Raw genomic sequence first — 24786 nt, 5'->3', positions numbered from 1 at the left:
CGGATTGAACTCAATCCTGAGACAATCCACTATGTTAAAACTCGACCTTAGTATTCTACCATAGTAAAAAAACTGTTGGAAGAAGTGGTCCATTCTGTGAGCTCCGGGGTTCGGTTAACCTGTATGCGCCCCTGGTATTTAAGCTGTCGTCTGCTACCCGCTTATCCTTTTGTAAAATTTGCATAGAAAATACCGCGTCCTCACCGCCATTTCGGGGGGAAAACTAGATCAAAGTTGTAAAACTATTAGTAGATTACAGCGACTGTGTCTTTTGTACACAAACTACTCGAAATAGTGAGAAGTTCTGTGTATGTTCTCCCAAATTGGTTCGTTCCAAACTTTGCACACTATAATTAGGTAAAGTTTTTCGCCAGCTGAGGAAATTTTAGATCAATTTACTTGTCTACTTGAATCATAATGTACCCCGGTTGGAACTTTGGCAACAAAGATAGATACATAGTTGGTATTGTCCCCTTTGCAGAAGTTCGTGCTTCGAGGTTCGTGATGTACAATGTTTTGAGTTTTTCCTTTGAACTAAAACTCAGCCAGCCAGTGGCGATAGCAGGTTGAACGCACCAGTTCCCAATGTTTCACTGATGTTGAGCAACGTTGCGCAGTAATTAAAGCGCATCCATTATGGTTTTCTTCTTCTGCATATTTACTTCTAGATTCTCTATACAAAGGCGCTTCGAACTCTTGACGTCAGCGCGCCTCCTGGCACGCTCGATTAAGGCCCTTTACAAATTGGAAGCGTAGTCGGATGACGACTTTTAGAAACTCTTCATAGACTATCATTTTCATAGGTTTGCTTTTTCAGACGACTACGCGCTAGTAAAAGTCGCCCGACTACGCTTCCAATGTGCGACAGGCTTAATACTCGTTGGTCGATCACTAGCACGACTAACACGGTACTTGGAAGCAACGTTGCGCGTCACCAAAAATTTGGCAGCCCAACCAGAAGTTCTGGAACAGTTTGAGAACTATCAGCTCCATCGGAACCTCTACGAAAGCATTTTATGAACCATCCATCCTCCATGACTTTCCATCGGATGAATAGAAATTAGAAAATTTTAATAAAACCCTGTGAAATGATGCCATAATGCCATGACGCTCCCAGGCTGACATTTTCTTTGTCACAGACACGCGGCAACTATTCAGGTCGAAGTAATTATTCAACTCGAGCAATAAATACGTCCGGGGTCAGAAAGTGCAATCTATTTTGTCAGGTGATACTTGTAACACTGTAACGCTGAAACGTCAGTATGAGTTATGTCCGTCATGAGCTGCGGGGTGTCACGGTTACTTGTAACGCAAGCATTTGAATTTAAAGAGTTCAAATGCAAATTTTGCAAAAGTCGTGAAAATTTCGGTGCTTGAAGTACCTACCTTCATTAGTCTGAGTACCTTCAGTACCTTCAGAAGAAGTACCGAAATTAATTATTGTAAGCCTTTAAATTCAAACCTGGAAGCTTGAATTTAAAGCTTAGGTAAGCTGCAAAATATTGTACGTACAGCTGGAGTGCAAATTTGGTTGCTTGAAGTAAATTATTGTAGGTTCACTGGATTCCTTGTTGTACAATGTACATGCGTTTTGAACATACATACCTACCTACTTATTGTATTGTAAATTGTACGACTTTTACCCATTATATATTGCGAACCCTAGAGTATTGTATGTAATTTATTTATTTACCCGTAACTTCTTACCTACATGTTTACTCGAATCTATTTATAACTTTATATGAAGGTAGCTCGAAATCTGGAGAAAATGCTATTTTTATGTTCCTAGATTTGCGGCGTTCCTTAGGGATAAGTCTAACTTAGTTTGGGAAGCATCTTCCCTGTTGAAGTGCTGAAATCCCTTCATTGGAAAATTAGCAGGGAGCATTCATTATAAATGAAGAACAGAGAGAAAAGAGCATTCCTTATTTCAACACTGAAACATTTCCGCTTTTGTTCCCGCGAACTTGTCAAGCCAAACTTTTCGGCGAAAACTACAAAACCCCTAAAAAAAATTTTAACATAAAATAAAAAAAAAAAAAAAAAAAAAAAAAAAAAAAAAAAATCAGTAAAACATCAAAACTCTGTTCCGTGTTGATTTATGCCGGGCGTCTCTTCAAACTATTGACGTAGGTTTTTTTTTTTTTAAGAGGTTTGACAGAGGGAACTGTAACTGCTATGGTCTTATCGTCCCGAAATCGAAGAGAGAAGGAAGACAGGATAGGAGAAAGCCAGCCGTTCCGAGAACGAACATTATCCCATCAGGATAAAATCCGCCTCGCGCGGGAATCGAACCCGCGCCCTAGCGCTTACGAGGCAGACGCACTACCAACTAAGCTAACTAGGCTGGCAAGTGGAGCTTTGGGTATGCAGATTTAATTTTATTCAAGCCAGAATGCTCGAAATTGACTAAACCAGAGTTGTGCAGGGCCGCTACACAGTCTTTGATTCCAAGATCAACAACTGTCTTCTTACAGGAGAACTTGTTCCAATATCTCGGTTTCATTATTAGATGTACGGCCTTCGACTCTTTTATTTTCATTCCAACCTCCTAAGTGAAAGGTGAGTAGCTATCATAAGTAAGAAAAATAGAGAAAACCCAACTTTTGCACTTTTTGCTCGTTATCTCGGTTAGGAAGCATTTTAGGGCATATGTTCAGAGAGTAAAAAGTCTTGTATTGACCTCCTGGATCTATGGTTTGAATATTCTAAAAAAAAATCCGACCACCCTGTATATAATATTTATGTTTATATTATCTTCAGGAGCGCTGGGAGCTTTTTTGAACTTTGTGATTATTAAGGTAAGATGTTACATGTGGAATTTTCCCAAGAGAAGGACTGGGGCGGTAAATCTTAGCTTCGAATGCTTGAAATGCTACTTGAGAATGCTGCCTTTCCAAGTATGTTTTGTATGTGAAATCTCAAGGGCACCGGGAAATTTAATAGAGGTTCTCAGTACCTCAAATTAGAACAAATAGTACCTCTTCTGCGCTGTATGCCGTGAGAGGAGGGTTCGACTTGGTGAATCTCTCTGGAGAACTGACTCGTTGTTGCGGAAAAATAGCCGATTCGGCATTCCGGCAGTTCCATACTCGTACACATCTTCAAAACTTCTGTGTAAATAAGGATGAGACTTCCATGAAAAGATGGAAAAAAATATTGGTACTTGTGCAGAAGTTACGTCCGTGGAATATTGCTACCAAAGGAACTGGCACAAATGAGCAGTAACCAGTGTTATTATAGGGTTAGGTTAAACGCAAGAAGGAGTTTTCACAAATAGAGCAGTGATTAGTGGTATTATAGAGTTAGGTTAAATACAACAAGCTGGGCCCGTCCCTCCGGGAATTTTTTAGCCCGTAGTTTATTCGATCATGGTTAAAGAATACCTTTGTACCTACCTAATTTGTTTAATATTCAGTTTATTATCATTCTTGATTTGATTTTTTGATTTTACTTTCATGTAATGATTTAAAATCAAGACTAGAGCCCGTTCTCCCTTTATACCCAATATAATGTCTAAGTCACCCATCCATTTATTGGCCTTTCTCTGCGTATAGACTAGAGCCCGTTCTCCCTTTATTCCCAATATAAGGTTTAAGTCACCCATCCATTTATTGGCCTTACTCGGCGTAGCTTTACATAGCGCTAAAACCGGTCTTAAATGATCGACTGAAGTGTTATCTAAAACTTTCTCGCTTTGAGTTCATAGGTCGTCGCGACAGATTTCGAGTCAGAGCTCATTTGTGTGAGAAAATGTGAAAAAAATCCCCCAAAAACCAGTTTTTTTGGTTTTTTGGCTTTATGGTTTTCTGGACAAAATTTGCACCACCATTTTCGTGATCCTGGTAAAAAGACCTTTAATTTGATATATAGGTCGACCAGGTTTGGATAAGTCCTTCTATGGGGACAGACTGACTGACTGACTGACGGACAGACTGACAGACAGACAGACACCGAAGCGAATACAATAGTCCGTCCACTATACCTTTTATTATTAGTAATAATAAAGGGAGGACGGACTAAAAAGGAGCTTTTCTTTTCCCCGGACGTGACTTCTGCATAGTTACCAAAATATTTAGGTATACTCTATCAAACGATGGAATGGAATACCACTGGATCACTCGCTTCATCGACTGGGCCAGTCTCGGCACATCCACCAAAGAATGAAACACCAAATCACCTTACAAAGTGATGGAATTCATGAACCTGTGAGCTCCTGAAGTCGAACATCACTCTCCACTCACTACTCCACTCCAAACACTCACTACTAGATCTAACAACGTAATGAGTATTTCCTAATTCGAATCGAAGCCCCGCTCAACAGAATTGGTGAAAGGGAAGAAGCACATTTTGGTTACACACGTAAATACCATCAATTCAACCCATGGCGTCATTCTATCTAATATTTTTAACAGATATACCTACCTACATATTTATCTACATATTGAACTATGAACACCTATAATACATAGATGTTCTATCTAGATTTTAAGGAGATATGTACCAAAATCTATGAACACCTACATACATAGATGTTCAAAGTTATCAACGAGAAATGGATCCTATCAAAGTTTCGCCAGGAGCAAAACAATGATTGAACACAATACAAATTCACATACTGGATGTACCAGACAAAGTGAGGAGTATAAGTTATTTCATTTCACAATTCGTATGGAACTTCACAAAGTTACTGAGTCTTCCATCAAAATAAAAGGAGGCAGTTTTACAACTTTCCGTTGGTGAATGTATGTAAATGTTTTACGAAATTTTTCCAAGGACCCAAAGATCTCCTCTGAGTGCCTGTCCGTTTCGAATGTTGGCGAGCGTTCCGGAGCAGTAATGTCGAATGCCTTCAGGCACACTCCATTTGTCAAGGGTCTAGGTTTACCTTGCCCTTGGAACCAATTATTTAATTTGAATGATCTGTTCAATGTTCAACGTGGGTTCGACAGAAACCATAGTTGGGAAATAGGCATGGAAAACGTTTGGGATACTCTGACACGAATCTCCACCCACTATGCTCCAGTTTACAGGGAGCACTGCCTGTCTGACCACCCTGTATGTATCATTCATCATATTAGATACACCTAAGTAAACGCATTAGGTCGTTATGCTAATATCTTGTAAAGTGTACATGTCACTATGCCTCCCCTATGTGTTTGCAGGGGGTAAAGAGAGACATTCCTAGGATTAGAGAGAATGGATAGACCAGCTTTCTATTTACAAATGTGAGACCCATCATCCTATCATGCCCGCACTAATCACTGTGCCTTCGGAATGACAAAATTTGGAAAGCTGAAATTTGGCATTGAATAGTTGAATTTCCTCGTACTATGCTCCAATGTATTTGAAGCATAGAGCGTTATGTCCAACAGCTGAAATTTTGACTTTGTCATTGGAACAGAAGTGAGCGAGGAGAATGCTAAGTAGATACTTCTGGTGGAAAGCTGAGAGGCGAAACAAAAACAAGCTTCCCTGAAATGGAAAGCGAGAAAATAGTGAATGCCTACTTGGCAAATGAATACCTGTGTAACACCTGGGGTGTTCAGAATGTAGACAATCGACACAATGAAAGTATTCTAGCGAAACGCATTAGAGGAAAAAGTCGTGGGAGAGAAACCAATAAGAAACCAGTCATACTAGCTGGAAAAGGGACAGAATCTAAGGACAGTACACACTATCACTAGTCTGCAGACTTATAATCCAACTTGATCTCTTAAAATTGCCTTTTGACAAATTTCACACATTTTGTGCAAACTTGCCGAGCACACGTACGATCTGTCGAAAGACAATGTTGTAAAACCCATTCGGTAGCTAAACCTACAGGCAAAGCATAGCTTTTACCTAACTATGTTATTATTATTATTATCAAGCTTAGGGTAAGTGTACCATTTATTCGCCCACCTAAAAAACGTACCCTTTATTGGCCCACCTGCCCACATTTATTTTTCTAATTTTTGTTTTTATGACTACAATTTTTGAATAGCACTGGTTCGATAGCAGTCTTTAAGCCCTTTCTTTTGATGAAATTGGATCTTGAAAAAGTTCGTCCAGTTCAGACTTATGTGGCGTATGGTACAGGTGGGCCAATAAATGGTACGTTTTTTAGGTGGGCGAATAAATGGTACACTTACCCTAGATTATCAAGCTTCAGGATCGAGGTGTTCCGTGACAAGAACTTTGAAGCTTGTGGCACTCAAGGCATTACCCTCTCGTGGGGCACGGAAATGCCAAGAAGCGATTGTTCAGATGCACATGCTCATCCATTCGGATGTCAACCACGCCCAACGTTGCATCTTCAATCATGTATTGGACACGAGTACATTCAACGTGATATCGCTTCTATAGCTTCTATCATATCTTCCGGAGTGACTAAACGGACAACCTTATGTATCTATCTATTTATGTAGGTATCTCTTATCCCCTCTCCTATTACCACCTCCGATCCCCCCCCCCCAACCCTTATCACTACTTCACTACCTCAGTTCCCCAACCCTTATCACTACTTCACTACCTCAGTTCCCCAACCCTTTTCACTACTTCACTTACCTCAGTTCCCCAACCACCGTCAAACAATACCTCCAGGTAACTTTACATTGAAAATTACTAAGCTTCTATCAATATTACATTTTCAAAGGATTTCCTGCCCCAAATTTCACGGGCAAGAAGGTCCTACTTCCTGGAACAAGAAGGTCCTGCTTCCTGGGACAAGAACGTCCTGCTTCCTGATGAAAGAAAATCAATAGCATGACTAGGTCATGTCAGGATGATATTTCCCAGGATATTATGAAACATGTTAGTTTTTGTGACATTGTCCTCATTTTCCGCTCCATTTTGAGCTTCAGCACACCCGACTATTTGATTTGTATTGGGAAATTGAATGTGTTCCGAGGTTTTGTTGGGAATGTCGTGTGAGGCTCGTTTTGGCGAGGAATGTTCTTGATTCAGGCAAATTTTGGTGATAGGTAGATCGATATTATTGAGCTGCTATTTTTTTAGAAATAGGTGAGTTGTATCGATAACCTAACTAATATTGATTGATTGATGGTTTGGCGACAAATAATAATCTGTATTCGGGTATTATATTAATGAGGCGTATTTCAGCTACTTTTTGGGCCATTTCATTTTTGTATGGGCCATTTCATATCTGTCGCGGTTTGATAAAGTATAAAGAGCGTTTTTGTTAGCATAACCATCAACTATGATTGTATGTGTTGTACATCAGTAAAAAACTATACATATGTACCTATTGTAAATACCTTTCATATGTATCTATAGATATGATGGCTGTATTAGGGAATTAGGGTGAGGGGATTAGTAATCAATTATGTTCAACTGAAACAAACATGTTACATTGGGTGTGAATGAGATTAGTGATGAGAGAGAGAGAGAGAGAGAGTTGACCAGAAGCTCTTGATAAATCCCTGAAACAGTTAAATAACGTAAAATAAAATAACAAAATAAAACGGTAAAAAATGTATTGTTTTTGTCAATTTCAACGTTCTTCTTCTCCCTCTCCTTTCTTTCTTCCTTCCCTTTTTCCCCCTTTCTTCTTCGTCTCCCTCCTGGGAGTCTAAATTTTTCCTCTTCGTCATCCTCCTCCTCCTCCTCCCCCTTCTCCTCCTCGAAGTCTTCTTCTTCATCATCCTATTCTTTTTCTTTGTGTTCTACTTCTAACAAATGAATAACGAAAAATGTCTTTCTCCGTCTGTCCTTTGCACAAGACAAGATAGTTTTTTTTCTACTTTTTTGCAAACAAAATTTGCATGAACAAAAAAGCAAACTGTTTTTCTTCTTTATAAATTGTGTGCCTAGTCGTACCAGCATGAATGTCGCTTCCATTTTTATCTGATGTATCTTGTTGTTGACTTCCAAGCCTGCTTCTAGTTTTTTCCTATCTGAACTTTCAGCCTTTGTAGCTACGTACATGTATGTTAGTATCAAATACTTGGTAGACACATAAACGTTATAGGTAAAATCTATGTAGGTAAACAGTGAAGTACCTATCTACTTATAAGGGCCTAAGCAAATGAGTGCATTCACGCTTTTCTATCTTTATAATTATGGATATGGTACAACCACCTGCACTTTACAACCCTTATAATCTATAATGTAGGTCGTCCCTTCGTCACCTAAATTGATTAAGTCAGGAGACATCCTTTTTGACCTTTTTACAGACATTACTAATATTAACATCTTCGTTATAAGCACGAGTATACCCCTATAAGGCTATAAAGAATATTATAAAGTTTTCAAGATTTGACATTGACAGTCTTTTTCAAGAAAGAAAAATCCCCTAAAACTTCAAACTCCAAAACACATAATTTTTAATTCAGCAATTTAAATTATTTGCCAAAGATTCGAGCCCATTTTTCGGCACCAAATATTTCACTTTGACTAACGTGAATCCCAAATAATCCAGATGGAACTCTCCCTGAATATATGGAAGCTCGCGGCCACATGTGGAGCACTGGGATGGGAAGTTGTTATTGCTACAACGAGGCTGAGAAGCATTGAAACGTCCCTCGCTGGAGATTCCTTGTCTCAAACTTGTAAATCCTTCCTCTAGTCCTTGATTAGTTTCTGGCATTCTGTAGTCGAAAGCATCAGGCAGCGGGATTGCTGTCATGATGGGACTGGCTCCATTCCATTCACTCCGTCCACTTGGCAGAGGGATTATATTAGGTCTGGGCTGCATGTCACTTGGCATTGGGACTATGTTAGGTTTGGGCAGCATGTCACTTGGCAATGGGATTATGCTAGGTTTGGGCAGCATATTCTTGCACACGTCACAGTCGCAGTTGGCTGGTGGAGCCTTGGGAACGTTCTGTTCGCAGTTATATCTGGTCTTGTTTACTTGAGTAGTCTCCGTACACTTTGACATTCTTGCAGGTTTGGTCGCAATTTTCCTGCAATCAACACAGTTGCATTTGGTTTCCTTCACATATTGGGGTTGGGGTGTCTCATAACCACGTTTTCTGCTAGAGGGATAGTTGCAATCACGCTGTGATCTTGTGACATTTTGAGTTGGATCCTTTTTGGCTTTGCAAATGTCACACATACAGACATTTGTAGTGATATTCTGGGCTGGATCCCTTCTGACCTTACACGAGTCACATCTGCAGACATTCGTCCCTATATCCATGGGTTTCACCAGATCTGCTGTATTCGTCAGAGCCAAATTCTGGATCGAACCTGCTCGGGATTGTTCGGTTTTGACGGACTGGTTTTGTTCGAGCCATTCTTTGACTTTCTTTTGAACTTGAGATTCGTCGGAGCCTGCGCAAGAGTTCTGGTCCCGCTTTCTTTTATTCCGACTGGAAGACATGTTACCTATTTCAAGGATTTTCGAAGAACTTGATAATTTGAACTGTTTTTTCGTGGACGATTTGAATATTTTCAAGGGCTTTGAATATTTTGGAATAAATACCTAAATAAGATAATTTTTAAAAACAATTTTATTACTAGAAGCCACTTATTTACAAAATTCACTGTTTTCGAGCTCATTAGATATGATTGCATTTTTTAGCCGATGTTCACATAGTTGACTGAAAAAGACTTGAATGAACGAAGTTTCAAGTTTGGAGGTTTGGACCTCTTTTCTGATTTAGATCTACACTTTACTGATTCGCTAGACTAAATTCAGCCCCTATATGGCATTATGGCACCTAGAATGACCTTAATTAAAATGAAAACATCCAGAGCAAGAGCACACCTGAAAAACACCTCCATTTCGAATTCCCTTGGCGTTTTTCATTCCCCCCAACATTAATTTCCATATAAATAAATAGGTATAGGTATTAATAGCTACTCCCATATTAATTATATATAAAATATAGGTACATAGTTACATATAAATAACTGCTCCCATTTTAACTATACAAAATGAGTGCTCCCATTTCCCATTTTTTCTCCCATTCTACCTACTCTTACATAGAGAAAACAAAATGGAGTAGCTCTCCTTCGAGCTTTATTATTTTTCCTTCTTTGTTTAATTAGAGTCCGGTGCAAGGTATTTAATTTTAATATAAATGGGTTTCTAGTTTATGCAGGTATGTCAAGGTGATAGCTTACATAGGTATACCTGGTTAAAGGTCACATCAGGGCCTTGTTCCAGAAGGAACTTCTGTAGGTAATGTGTGTGATGGGTGTGGTGTGTGTGGGGGGTGTATTTGTGTGTGTGTGGTGGTCCCGTACAAAGGACGGGTCAACCACTAGTTCTACCTACTCTTACATAGAGAAAACAAAATGGAGTAGCTCTCCTTCGAGCTTTATTATTTTTCCTTCTTTGTTTAAGTAGAATCCGGTGCAAGGTATTTAATTTTAATATAAATGGGTTTCTAGTTTATGCAGGTATGTCAAGGTGATAGCTTACATACGCTAAAAACTGCGGGATTGCGGGATTGGAAAAAGGTGCGGGATCCCGCGGGATTGCGGGATTGCGGGATCCCGCATTGCAACCCCTATTTACAGCCATTGCAGCGTTCACACTCGTTCAGGATAATGCCAGTTGTATTGCAAATCTGATTGGTCAACCTTAGCTCTAAATCAACCAATCAGATTGACTTTTACATTCTTTATCAGATTGCTTTAATTCATTAGCTGACTCCGGGCATGAGTTCGTTATCAGGGGCGGAGCTTAAGAAACTATGTCCCCAGGCTTCAGGGGCGGAACCTTGAGTTCCTGCAAAAAAAGTGGTTGAAGACTTGCAAAAGAAGTGGTTGAATAGAAGAAATATGTGCTATTAGAAGTAGCTTTAAGAAATTATGAGCATCCTTCGGCTACAAAGACACTTTAGAGTTTAGAACTGTAGAGCAGTATAGAGAGTAGAGTTATATGATGATTGTAAATTTTAAAGAAAAAAAAAAAAACTTAATGGCTTTCCACGATATTAATTCGGGATCTTTTTTTTTATTTTTTGCCCCGGAAAAACTCAATACTTGGTAGACACATAAACGTTATAGGTAAAATCTATGTAGGTAAACAGTGAAGTACCTATCTACTTATAAGGGCCTAAGCAAATAAGTGCATTCACGCTTTTCTATCTTTATAATTATGGTACAACCACCTGCACTTTACAACCCTTATAATCTATAATGTAGGTTGTCCCCTCGTCACCCAAATTGATTAAGTCAGGAGACATCCTTTTTACAGACATTACTAATATTAACATCTTCGTTATAAGCACGAGTATATTCTGTAGGTACGTTCCGCACTTTGCAGAAGTTATGACGTAATATTTCAGTGGAAAAACCTTTCTAAACATTGCATAACTATTTGGTGTGGAAGTTCTTGTGACGTCAGAATATTGCGAAATGGAAGGTTATAATGTTACTTTGAAGAACACAGGTACACAGGCCTCACAAGGACGAGAGCACAAACCAGAAACAAGTTTGTCCCAAATGGTCACCCGTCCAAATTTCGACCTTGAACGCCACGCCATCTCAATGGCTTTAAGTTTAGTTATCAGAGAATATTGGCCTGCCACAAAACTGATTAAAGAAATGGCTGAACTTTGGAATAGCCATTTCCAAAATAGCTACAACTAACTAACCTCATAAAAGCACAGAGAAGAGTATCCTAAACTAGAAATAGCGTACAGGGCAGAGAGAGAAAAAAGGAAGAAGCTAGAAAAATAGGACAGAGAGAGAGAGAGAGAGAGAGAGAGAGAGAGAGAAATTTGAAAAATAAACAGGGTACAAGGTGAAAATAGAAAGAGAAGGAGAGGAAGAGAGAGAGGAGAATATTAAAAATAAACATGGAACAAGGTGAATATAGAAAGAAGAGAGAGAGGGAGGGAGAGAGAGAGAGAGAGAGGGAGGGTATTATGAAGAAGGGTAGGTAAAAGTAAAAAGTAAAGGCCAAATTATGAAATAGGATTTTAACGTCAATCCTAAAATGGTGAAAATTAAAAAAAAAAAATTGTTGCCAGTTGCCACCCAAAGAGGCAATGCTGCCAGTATGCTATGCAGACCACCCCGCCCTAAAAAAGGGTAGGAAGAAGTCTTCATCCTATAATATTAGGTATAAAAAATAAAATGTCATACGATAAATAAATTAGGTATTAGGTAGGTATCTATATTTAGTATTCGGCGTGCTTGTATTCAATTTAATAATTACCTACGTAAATAAAATTAGAAGTATCGGGAATAAAGAAAAAGAAACAGCAAAAGCAAAGGGTATATAGCTATATAGAAAAGGAAAATGACTCCAAAAATCCTTTTTCAAGCCGAATTATGTCTCAAATATTTTGAAGAAAAATACCTACTTGAGAAAGGAAGGGGGATTTTAGGAAAAAAGAGGTTTTCCAAACTTTCTGTTCTTTCCTTCCTCCTCCTCCTCCTCCTCCTCCTTCTCCTCTTCCTCCTCCTCCTCTTCTTCTTCAAAAGATTTATCTCAAACAATAAAAAACGCTTGAAGATAGAGATAAAGAACTGATAACATTAGTAAATTCCCTCGTAAAGTTTGGAGGGAGAGGAATTGTGGGGAAAGGGAGAGACATCGAGGAGAACGGGAAAAAGAGGGAGGACGTGGGAGAAATTTTCTGCGCGAAGTTTGGAGAAGGGGGAAAGATTCGAAGGAGAAGGGAAGAAAGATGTAGGAGAGAAAATTCCCCCTCGAAGTTTACAGGAAGATAGGAAAGGAGGGAGAAAGGGAGAGGAATTGAGGGAGAAATGCTAGGGACGGGGGAATATTTCGAGACGGGAAAAACATGTTCCTCCGAGTAATATTATTGCTGAACTTGGAACAAAGATTTTTAGTATTTTCACCCGGAGAGATAAACGTAACATAAAGTAGGGAAATAATTTACTGCATGGGAGGGAGAAGGAGGAGGAGAAGAAAAAGGAAAAGGGAAGAAATAGGAGAACAGAACAGAGAGAAGAAAAGGGAAAAATATAGAAGAAATAGGAGAAAAGGAGGGAGATAAGAAAGATAGGAAGATAAAAGGGGAAGAGAAGAGAGAAGGAAAGAAGGGGAGGGAGGGATAGTGAGGAGAAATAGAGGAGGGGAGAGAAGAGGATGAGAGAAGAAGAGGGAGGAAGGTAAAAATATGTTTGTACCCCGAGAATATTCTTGTATTTACTTCGTGAAGGAGAGAGAGAGAGAGAAGAAGAGGAAAATTTAGTGAGAAAAAAAGATGGGGAAGAAGAAGGAGGAGAAATACATATCGAGAAAGAAATGTGAAAATAAAATAATTGGGTCATTGTTTGAGAAAGCAATAATCAATAGAAAGTAATAAACACATATATTCGTACTGGATGAAGTTTTTGGCACATCCACTAATAAGACGATGAGGGGGTAGATTCCGATCTTTTTACTTTCCTTATCCTATAGGAAGGAAAGTAATGTAATCGGGTCAAAATTTCGATGGTCAGTTTTTATAGTGCCAAAACACGTTTTGAGGTCCCTAGAGCCTAAATACAAAGTTTCAGCCATTGGTCCGTGTGTCTGTCTGTCTGTGTGTGTATCTGTCTGTAAACAAAATATCTCGAGATCGGTAAGAGCTAGAGACTTAAAATTTGGTATGTAGATGTCAAATGTGACAAGGATGCGACATGAAACTTTTGGTTAAGATCGGTGCAACGGTTGGCGGTATTTTACTGTTTTTGGCGGTTTTCGGTGTAATTTAACAATATCTCGGGAAAGGTATGAGCTAGGACTTGAAATTTGGTATGTAGTCCACAAATGTGACAAGGGTGCAACTCAAAACATTTCGTTGAGATAGGTACTGCGGTTGGCGGTATTTTGACCGCTTTTTGGCGGTTTTCGAAATTTCGACCATTTTTTGGCGGTTTTTAGGTATACCGACTAAACGGTTGGAGATATTGTTAAAGTTAGGTAAGACATACAACCCATCTCTTACTATACACTCTTACAAAAGTTCCCCTGTTCGATCCTAGGAAACAAAAGCTAAAAGAGTACTTTACAGCTAGGGGTCGCAAATCCCGCACGTTTCCAATCCCGCGGGATCCAGCGCGGGATCCCGCACTTATGCAATTGAAGGGGCAACATAGGTATTTATCACCTAAACCCCCGCCAAAGGTGACTGAAACTCTTTCTTTCTCCTTCTCCTCCTCCTCCTCCTCCTCCTCTTCCTCCTCCTCCTCTTCCTCCTCCTCCTCTTCTTCCTCTTCCTCCTCCTCTTCTTCCTCTTCCTCCTACTACTCCTCCTGCTCCTACTCCTCCTCCTCCTCCTTCCTCCTCCTCCTTTTCCTTTTTTCTCTATCAAGTTGGATAGAATTTGGATCTGATAAGACAAAATGATGCGTCCCCAACTCTCCATTCTTGAAATTGCTGTAATTATTGTGCCCCATTAAATCCCGCAGCACTAGTTGCTGAAATGAGGCCTTTAAGAATGGAAAGGGGAGGAAGGACATTTTTTAATGGAATGGAAGGGTTTTTATATTTTGGGAGATTCGTTTATTTTGTTTTGTGAATTTCTAGAAGCAGACGAAGAAAAAAAATCTTGTTCTTCTTCTTCTTCTTCTTCTTTTTCTTCTTCTTCTTCTTCTTCTTCTTCTTCTTTTCCTTCTTCTTCTTTTTAGTGTGCAGAATTTCTGGATGAAGAAAATTCAAGAATTATTAAGCAGAAAATTAAAGAAAAATTAATTGAAGAAAACCTGATATGAATCTGACAAATACCTATCTATAGAACTTCACTTTGAAGCTGAGAACCAACAGAAGAAGGAAACACCCTCACCCCCTAGAAGTTCCTGTAAGCTTAGGGGATGAGTTAACATTTGTGCTTATCATTGTTTGTAAATAAATATTTCATTCAATTCAATTCAATTCTTCTTCCTCTTCTTCTTTTTATATTAATTCGTTACAAATATTATATTCGTTATTTAGATTAAGGTACCCAATTTCACGATCCATCTTGGTCTTCTGTCTCTGCCTGACAACCTAGGTATACCTAATTATCATGACGCAAAAAATATGGGTACCACACTACTTCCGTCCTCCATTTTTTTTCTCCTTCTCTTTCTTTAAATCTTTTTTCCTTTCATTTCTGTAGGTACGTTCCGCACTTTGCAGAAGTTATGACGTAATATTTCAGTGGAAAAACCTTTCTAAACATTGCATAACTATTTGGTGTAGAAGTTCTTGTGACGTCAGAATATTGCGAAATGGAAGGTTATAAAGTTACTTTGAAGAACACAGGCCTCAGAAGGACGAGAGCAGCACTCTAACGCCACGCCATCTCAATGGCTTTAAGTTTAGTTATCAGAGAATATTGGCCTGGCACAAAACTGATTAAAGAAATGGCTGAAGTTTGGAATAGCCATTTCCAAAATAGCTACAACTAACTAACTCATGCACTCAAAGGAAAATTTCAGGGACCTGACTACAAAATGATTACAACATCCCGAAGAAAGTGTGTAACAGAAGGGAAACAAATAACGATATTAATGAACAAAACTTGTACCCTGAACAAAATTACAAAATGTAGAATTGTACATTGTACAAGTCAAATAAATACAAATTAGGGCGAAATAAAAAGCAGCACTTGGTGACCTGACTACAAAATGATTACAACATCCCGAAGAAAGTGTGTAACAGAAGGGAAACAAATAACGATATTAATGAACAAAACTTGTACCCCGAACAAAATTACAAAATGTACAATTGTACATTGTACAAGTCAAATAAATACAAATTAGGGCGAAATAAAAAGCAGCACTTGGTGGAATTTTGTCGTGCGTCAGCTTTTTTGGCAGCGTTTTGGAAAACTTGCCAAATAATACGAAATTTTGCTGAGGGGACGTGCTACAGTTGGTACCCTCTGCCCCCGCTCTGTTGTGTGTTGAATTTAATTTTTCTTTATTTCTGTTTAAATGTTTTTATTTTTTACTATATTATTATATTTATTTATATTTTTATTACTATTTTCAAAATAAAATGGCTCCCTGCTTTTATTATTATGAAATGATATACGCTCGAATTGTTAAGAAACATTCAAATAATTTTATAATGCTTTTCTTTTTTTTTATTTAATCTTTCTCAAAACTAAAATAATAAAATTATGGGACTCAGCATAATTTTGTATACGTGCATCATCCTGGGAGCTAGTTTAGGGGAAAGATAGGGGACGTGAGGTCTTGAGGTCCTGGGAGATGATAACTTAGGGGAAGATACATAGGGGGATTGGGGTTTGGAGCACTAGGACCTTGGAGTGTTTGGCAACGGTGGTCTTCAGGGCCCTATTCCACGAATAAGTAAGTCTTTTTTTTTTTTACGTGAACCAGTAAAAAAAAACTCATTACCGTAAGGCAATTGCAATGGCTACATCAGCATCAGCTACATGACAACATGACAAACTCAAGGGTTCTCTAGATAGGTACTTTTTGTCGAAACAGGAAAAAACGTTTTCTAAACCAACTCTGTTTCTTCGAGGCATTTCAGATTTTTTCAAAGTCCATTTTCAGTAGGTACATCTACCTACTTGACTATTTATCTAATTTTAGATACCTACTTAGATCAGTAAGCGCAGTTTGTCATAGATCGTAAGATTGTAAATTGTACTAAATAAATAAATAAATAATTAATTAAATAAATAAATAAATAGATACCTAACTAGGGGAGGGTAGAGCTAGGTGGCGTGCTCGATTTCTGTTAGGGTCGAACACATAAGGTCCCTCTCGGAACGGCTGGCTTTATTCTATTCTCTCCTCCTTCTCTCATCGATTTCGGGCCAATAAGTCCTGGCCTCCCTTACAGTTCTCAAAAAAAAAAAAAAAAAAAAAAAACTTTAGCATGACCTCAGTGGCCTCCACTATAATAATTAATAATAGTGATGGGAATCTCGAGACTTCCACAACTACCAGTCAAATTTTCACAAAGGTATCTATTGTCATGATGGGTAAAAAAATTCCCTCCTCCTCATCCCTAACAATTTTTCCGCACTTCATAAAATGCGGGTTTTGTCTAAGAAAATAAACTGTCAGCTAGCAACCCTCACGTCGTCCCGGTTCCCTCTAAAGTCCCAAGTTTCCCCCCCAAGTCCCAAAAGTTCCCCCTCAAGTTCCAAGTTTCTCCCGTTTTCCCCTCATCCTCTCTCTCTCTCTCTCTCTCTCTCTCTTTTTTTCTAACTTGTATTCACCAGACATTGCAAATTACAAGTCGCATCACTGAGCAATCTCCCTCCTTGATGAAACAGACAAACACAAGAATAAAGAAAAAGAAGAAAACAAACCTAGACAAAAGAAAATTTATAAAAAAACAGAAGAAGAAAGGCGGAGGAGGAGAAAAATAAGAAGGAAGATATGAAAATGAGGATGAAGAAGGAGGAGGAGGAGGAGGAGGAGGAGAATGACTAGGAGAAAGAACTGTTTAAAGGGGGTTGCATAAGAAAGGAAGGATAAAGAGAATGGAGGAGGAATGAGAGGAAGAGAACAAAAGACGAAGGAGGGAAAGGAGGAAGAAGAATAAGGAGTGGAAGAAGAATAAGGAGTGGAAGAAGGAATTTCCTCGTAATTACGCCCTAGCTCCCGTGTAGTCGAAGCAAAGATTGTTCTGCCACAAGACTTCAACGGAGAAGGTTTGAGAATTTCGCCTCCTCAGATTAACCTCTCTAGAAGAATACGTGGTGCTTTATTTAGTCTGCTTAGGACCAGAAGTCCGATTCTACGATTTTGGATTCTCGTCTAGTGACGGCAACAAACTCGCCTCCTCAAATTACCCTTTTTTTAGGCTTTAATGGCAGGATTCTCACACTGTGAGCTCTTCCACCCAACCAACGATCGTCAACAGGATAAACCTGTCGGCGGGATAGAAAAATAGGGGAAAGAAGAGAAGGGAAAAGAGAAGACGAAGGAATAATAATGGAATAGATTATCAAGCTTCAGGATAGAGGTGTTCCGTGACAAGAACTTTGAAGCTTGTGGCACTCAAGGCACTACCCTCTCGTGGGGCACGGCTATGCCAAGAAGCGATTGTTCAGATGCACATGGTCATCCATACGGATGTCAACCACGCCCAACGTTGCATCTTCAATCATGTATTGGACACGAGGGCATTCAACGTGATATCGCCACTATAGCGTCTATCATATCTTCCGGAGTGACTAAAGACTAAACAGGTCAGAATACCACCTTATGTATCCATCTTTTTATTACTATTTTCAAAATAAAATGGCTCCCTGCTTTTATTATTATGAAAAATGATATACGCTCGAATTGTTAAGAAACATTCAAATAATTTTATAATGCTTTTCTTTTCTTTATTTAATCTTTCTCAAAACTAAAATAATAAAATTATGGGACTGAGCATAATTTTGTATACGTGCACCATCCTGGGAGCTAGTTTAGGGGAAAGATAGGGGCCTTGAGGTCTTGAGGTCCTGGGAGATGATAACTTGGGCCCTAAGTCTTAGGGGAAGATACATTAGGGGGATTAGGGTTTGGAGCACTAGGACCTTGGAGCGTTTGGCAACGGTGGTCTTCAGGGCCCTATTCCACGAATAACTAACTCTGCGATCCTCATAGGTACCTTACATGATCATTAGTAATGTCATTACTAATGATGGAATTCCGGATTTTCTGATTTTTCATCATCATTACTTGGAAATAATGACATTACTAATGATTGTGTAAGGTACCTATAACTTTTTACTCCCCGCAGACGAAAAAAAAGAAGTTCTTAAGAACAAGCCACTGGACACTGGAGGTTGTTCTCTCTCTCTCTCCCTCGCTCTCTTTCTTCCTGAGAATATTTTTCTATCTGGATCTCTGTGTCCTGTGTCTCTTGTAGGTACTTTCTCTCTCTCTCTCTCCCCTCTTCTCTAGCTCTCTCTCTCTCTCTTTCTCGCTTTCTTTTCTTTTTTTTTTTTTTCCTTCTTTCTTATTCCTCCTCCTCCTTTCTCCTCCTCATGCTCCTCCTCTTCCTCCTCCTTCTCCTCCTCCTTCTCCTCCTCCTCCTTTTTCCTTTCTCTATCAAGTTGGATAGAATTTGGATCTGATAAGACAAAATGATGCGTCCCCAACTCCCCGTTCTTGAAATTGCTGTAATTATTGTTCCCCATTAAATCCAGCACTAGTCGCTGAAATGAGGCCTTTAAGAATGGAGAGGGGGGAAGGACATTTTTTAATGGAATGGAAGGGTTTTTATATTTTGATAATTTCTTCTATTTTGTTTTGTGAATTTCTAGAAGCAGATGAAGAAAAAAAAAATCTTGTTCTTTTTCTTCTTTTTTTTCTATCTCTTCTTTTTATATTAATTCGTTACAATCGTTATTTAGATTAAGGTTTCATGATTATGTAGAATTACTCAATTTAACCATCCATCTTGGTCTTAGGTATTCTCTGCCTAACAACCTATAGGTAATAATATTATGAAGCAAAAAATATGGATACCACACTTCCGTCCTCCATTTTTTTCTCCTTCTTTAAATCTTTTTTTCCTTTCATTTATCATCTTTTGGCGAGGTTTCTCTTAATTTCACAGTTTCTCTTAATTTTCAGTCCAGCGCATCTCTCCTTGGATATCGGAACTTGACAAATAATAATCTGTATTCGGGTATTATATTAATGAGGCGTATTTCAGCTACTTTTTGGTGAGCTATCCGCTCATTTACCATTTTTGTATGGGCCATTTCATATCTGTCGCGGTTCGATAAAGAGCGTTTTTGTTAGCATAACTATACATATGTATTGTAAATACCTTCATATGTATCTATAGATATGATGACTGTATTAGGGAATTAGGGTGAGGGGATTAGTAATCAATTATGTTCAACTGAAACAAACATGTTATATTGGGTGTGAATGAGATTAGTGGTGAGAGAGAGAGAGAGAGACTCTCTCTCTCTCTCTCTCTCTCTCTCTCTCTCTCTCTCTCTCTCTCTCTCTCTCTCTCTCTCTCTCTCTCTCGGTTCCCGGTCTCTATTATAAAAGGGTTTTCATGAATTAAAAGCGGGCAGCTAATAAATCATAAAAGCACAGAGAAGAGTATCCTAAACTAGAAATAGCGTACAGGGCAGAGAGAGAAAAAAGGAAGAAGCTAGAAAAATAGGACAAGATTAGTGATGAGAGAGAGAGAGAGAGAGAGTTGACCAGAAGCTCTTGATAAATCCCTGAAACAGTTAAATAACGTAAAATAAAATAACAAAATAAAACGGTAAAAAATGTATTGTTTTTGTCAATTTCAACGTTCTTCTTCTTCCTCTCCTTTCTTTCTTCCTTCCCTTTTCCCCCCTTTCTTCTTCGTCTCCCTCCTGGAGAAAATAGAAAGAGAAGGAGAGGAAGAGAGAGAGGAGAATATTAAAAATAAACATGGAACAAGGTGAATATAGAAAGAAGAGAGAGAGAGAGAGAGAGAGAGAGGGGGTATTATGAAGAAGGGTAGGTAAAAGTAAAAAGTAAAGGCCAAATTATGAAATAGGATTTTAATGTCAACCCTAAAATGGTGAAAATTAAAAAAAAAAAATTGTTGCCAGTTGCCACCCAAAGAGGCAATGCTGCCAGTATGCTATGCAGACCACCCCGCCCTAAAAAAGGGCTGAACGATAGGAAGAAGTCTTCATCCTATAATATTAGGTATAAAAAATAAAATGTCATACGATAAATAAATTAGGTATTATTATACTGTATTAGGTATCTATATTTATTATTCGGCGTGTATGTATTCAATTTACTAATTACCTACGTAAATAAAATTAGAAGTATGGGGAATAAAGAAGAAGAAACAAAAGGAAAATGACTCCAAAAATCCATTTTCAAGCCGAATTATGTCTCAAATATTTTGAAGAAAAATACCTACTAAAGAAAGGAAGGGGGATTTTAGGAAAAAAGAGGTTTTCCAAACTTTCTGTTCTTTCCTTCCTCATCCTCCTCCTCCTCCTCCTCCTCCTTCTCATCCTCCTCCTCCTCCTCCTTCTCCTCTTCCTCCTCCTCTTCTTCAAAAGATTTATCTCAAACAATAAAAAACGCTTGAAGATAGATATAAAGAACTGATAACATTAGTAAATTCCCTCGTAAAGTTTGGAGGGAGAGGAATTGTGGGGAAAGGGAGAGACATCGAGGAGAAAGGGAAAAAGAGGGAGGACGTGGGAGAAATTTTCTGCGCGAAGTTTGGAGAAGGGGGAAAAATTCGAAGGAGAAGGGAAGAAAGATGTAGGAGAGAAAATTCCCCCTCGAAGTTTACAGGAAGATAGGAGAACCTGGCGAACAGCGGAAGAGAGAGATAAATTTCCAGCGGAGAGAGTGAAATAAAAAGAGAAATGAAGATAAATGAGTGTGCACGAATAAACTGGAAGAAATAGGTGGAGGAGAAAGAACGAAGAGAAGAAGAAGATCTGGACGAAAAAAAAGAAGAACCAGAGGGAAGGAGAAGAAAAGTTGGAGTAGAATTAAGAGCAGATAAAAAGGAGAATAAGAAGCAGATTGAGGAGGAGAAATCAAGAAATGACAGAAGAAAAAGGAGAACATGAAGAATGTGGAAAAAAAGAGGATAAAAATGAAGCGGAAGAGGAGATGAAATGAAAAATTGAGAGAATGGAGGGAAAGAGAAGAAGAAGAAGCACAAGAAAGAGAATAAGAAGGACTTAGGAAAGAGAATAATTGGAGAATAAGGAGTGGGAGTAGAAGGACGGAACGAATCAAATAAAAACAGAAGATGAAGAAAGAGACGGGATAAGGGAAGAAAAAAAGAGAAACTAGGGCAGAAGAGAAGGAAAAAGGGCAGGAGAGAAAAAGGAAAAACTAATATTGATCACCAGCAAACAGACGAAAAATTAGAGGAAAAGAAGAAAGACCTAGAAAACTGAAGACAAGAAGAATCAGGAAGAAAATAGAGAAGTATTGCAAAGAAAACAAAGCAACTAAGAAGAGGAGGACTAGAAAAGAGAAAACGAAGACTAGTCGAAAAACGAAGACTGGTACGAAAAGGCAAAAGCTCGGAATTCAGAGAAAAAGGAAAAACTAACGAAAAAAAGCTAACTGGAAGCTTAAAATATCATCTCCGGAGATAGCCGTCATGCCGTCAGCTGTGATGGAGGAAGGAACAAAGATTTTTAGTATTTTCACCCGGAGAGATAAACGTAACATAAAGTAGGGAAATAATTTACTGCATGGGAGGGAGAAGGAGGAGGATAAGAAAAAGGGAAGAAACAGGAGAAGAGAACAGAGAGAAGAAAAGGGAAAAATATAGAAGAAATAGGAGAAAAGGAGGGAGATAAGAAAGATAGGAAGATAAAGGGGGAAGAGAAGAGAGAAGGAAAGAAGGGGAGGGAGGGAGGGATAGTGAGGAGAATAGAGGAGGGGAGGGAAGAGGATGAGAGAAGGAGGGAGGAAGGTAATAATATGTTTGTACCCCAAGAAGATTCTTGTATTTACTTCGTGAAGGAGAGAGAGAGAGACAGAAGAAGAGGAAAATTTAGTGAGAAAAAAAGAAGGGGAAGAAGAAGGAGGAGAAATACATATCGAGAAAGAAATGTGGAAATAAAATAATTGGGTCATTGTTTGAGAAAGCAATAATCAATAGAAAAATAAACACATATATTAGCGCGAATTTTCAAATTTTTGTAATTTTTTATTTAGTTGTTCTGATGATGGCCATAGTAGTGGTCGAAATATATCAACTCGTCTGTCCTTTTATCTGTAGTCTTGTTTATTAACGTCTATTAGATAGGGGACAGTCCGTAATCCACTCCAGTCAAGTGAAGACCATGTCCAGAAATGTGTATAACACATATTCGTACTGAATGAAGTTTTTGGCACATCCACTAATAAGGCGATGAGGGGGAAAATCCGATCTTTTTTCCCCCTATAAGACATACAACCCATCTCTTACTATACACTCATACAAAAGTTCCCCTGTTCGATCCTCGGAATCAAAAGCCAAAAGAGTACTTTACAGCCATTGGAGCGTTCACACTCGTTCAGGATAATGCCAGTTGTATTGCAAATCCGATTAATCAACCTTAGCTCTAAATCAACCAATCAGATTGACTTTTACATTCTTTATCAGATTGCTTTAATTCATCAGCTGACTCCGGGCATGAGTTCGTTATCAGGGCGGAGCTTAAGAAACTATGTCCCCAGGCTTCAGGGGCGGAACCTTGAGTTCCTGCAAAAAAGTGGTTGAAGACTTGCAAAAAAAGTGGTTGAATAGAAGAAATATGTGCTATTAGAAGTAGCTTTAAGAAATTATGAGCATCCTTCGGCTACAAAGACACTTTAGAGTTTAGACTGTAGAGCAGTATAGAGAGTAGAGTTATGATGATTGTAAATTTAAAGAAAAAAAAAACTTAATGGCTTTCCACGATATTAATTCGGGATCTTTTTTTCTATTTTTTTGCCCCGGAAAAACTTAACCTGGCGAACAGCGGAAGAGAGAGATAAATTTCCAGCGGAGAGAGTGAAATAAAAAGAGAAATGAAGATAAATGAGTGTGCACGAACAAACTGGAAGAAGCAGGTGGAGGAGAAAGAAGGAGGAGAAGAAGATTTGGACGGAAAAAAGGACGAACCAGAGGGAAGGGGGAGAAAAGTTGGAGTAGAATTAAGATCAGAAAAAATAGGAGAATAAGAAGCAGATTGAGGAGGAGAAAGAACAGTAGAAAAAGGAGAACATGAAGAATGTGTAGGAGAAAGAGGACAAAAAAAAATATGAAACGGAGGAGGAGAGGAAATTGGGAGAATGGAGAGAAGAAGAAGGAGCTCAAGAAAGAGAATAAGAAGGACTTAAAGAAGGAAATAGAATAATTCGAGTATAAGGAGTGGGGGCAGAAGGACGGAACAAATCAAATAAAAACAGAAGATGAAAAACGAGACGGGAGAAGGGAAGAATAAGGAAAAAAGGACTAAAGAAAAGAAGAAGAATCAGGCAAAAAAAAAAAAAAGAGAGAGAGAGAGAGAAAGAGCACGAAAAAACAAACAAATTATGTAGAAAGACTAGAATGACTAGAGCAGGGGAGAAGGAAAAAGGGCAAAAGAGGAAAAGGAAAATCTAGGAGCAGCAAAAAGAAGAAAAACTAAAACAAAAAAGAATTAGAAGAAAACGGAAGAGAAGAAGAATTAGGGGGAAAAATAGAGAGGGATTTCGAAGAAAACGAAGCACCTAAGAAGAGCAGGACTAGAAAAGAGAAAACGAAGACTAGTCGAAAAACGAAGACTGGTACGAAAAGGCATAAGCTCGGAGCTCAGAGAAAAAGGAAAAACTAACGAAAAAAAGCTAACTGGAAGCTTAAAATATCATCTCCGGAGATATGTAGCCGTCATGCCGTCAGCTGTGCTGGAGGAAGGAAAGAGAAGATTCCGGACACCTAGATAAAGTTTGACTTAATAAATTAACTTTCATAACGATGCCGTGACTGGAGGTGAAATTCGGTGATGAAGACGGAGAGGTTTCTCTGCCTTCTCCCCCTCTTCTTCTCTTTCGTCTTTCGCCTTCAGACACTATTCTTTGTCCTTCTCTCATTTTTCGTCGTCCTCATATTTTCCTTCTACTCTTCCTTCTCCTCCTTTCGCCTGAATTTTTTGCTCATTTTTGTGACGGTTAAATTGAGATTTCTAATACCACCTCGTTTTTCGCGACGGACAAAAATGTTCGATTTGAAGTTGACCCATACAACGATCAAATAACGAATTGCCATTTCAGGTTGAATTTAATGAAGCCCTGCGGAGAGAGTTTCACTAGGATTTGACTTAATAAATTAACTTTCATAACGATGCCGTGACTGGAGGTGAAATTCGGTGATGAAGACGGAGAGGTTTCTCTGCCTTCTCCTCCTCTTCTTCTCTTTCGTCTTTCGCCTTCAGACACTATTCTTTGTCCTTCTCCCATTTT

The 24786-nt window shown here is 38.7% G+C and overlaps 1 protein-coding gene across 1 annotated transcript in view; it reads left to right on the top strand.

Annotated features, from left to right (window-relative positions):
- LOC113467934 (discoidin domain-containing receptor 2-like) overlaps positions 1-24786 on the top strand; it is a 77095-nt gene that overhangs the window by 33259 nt on the left and 19050 nt on the right. The gene's annotated exons all lie outside the window — the stretch shown is intronic.

The sequence above is a fragment of the Diaphorina citri genome, unplaced genomic scaffold, assembly GCF_000475195.1.
Source record: "Diaphorina citri unplaced genomic scaffold, Diaci psyllid genome assembly version 1.1 scaffold594, whole genome shotgun sequence".
NCBI classification, from domain to species: Eukaryota; Metazoa; Arthropoda; class Insecta; order Hemiptera; family Psyllidae; genus Diaphorina; species Diaphorina citri.
This window is presented reverse-complemented; position numbering and strand designations above follow the sequence as displayed.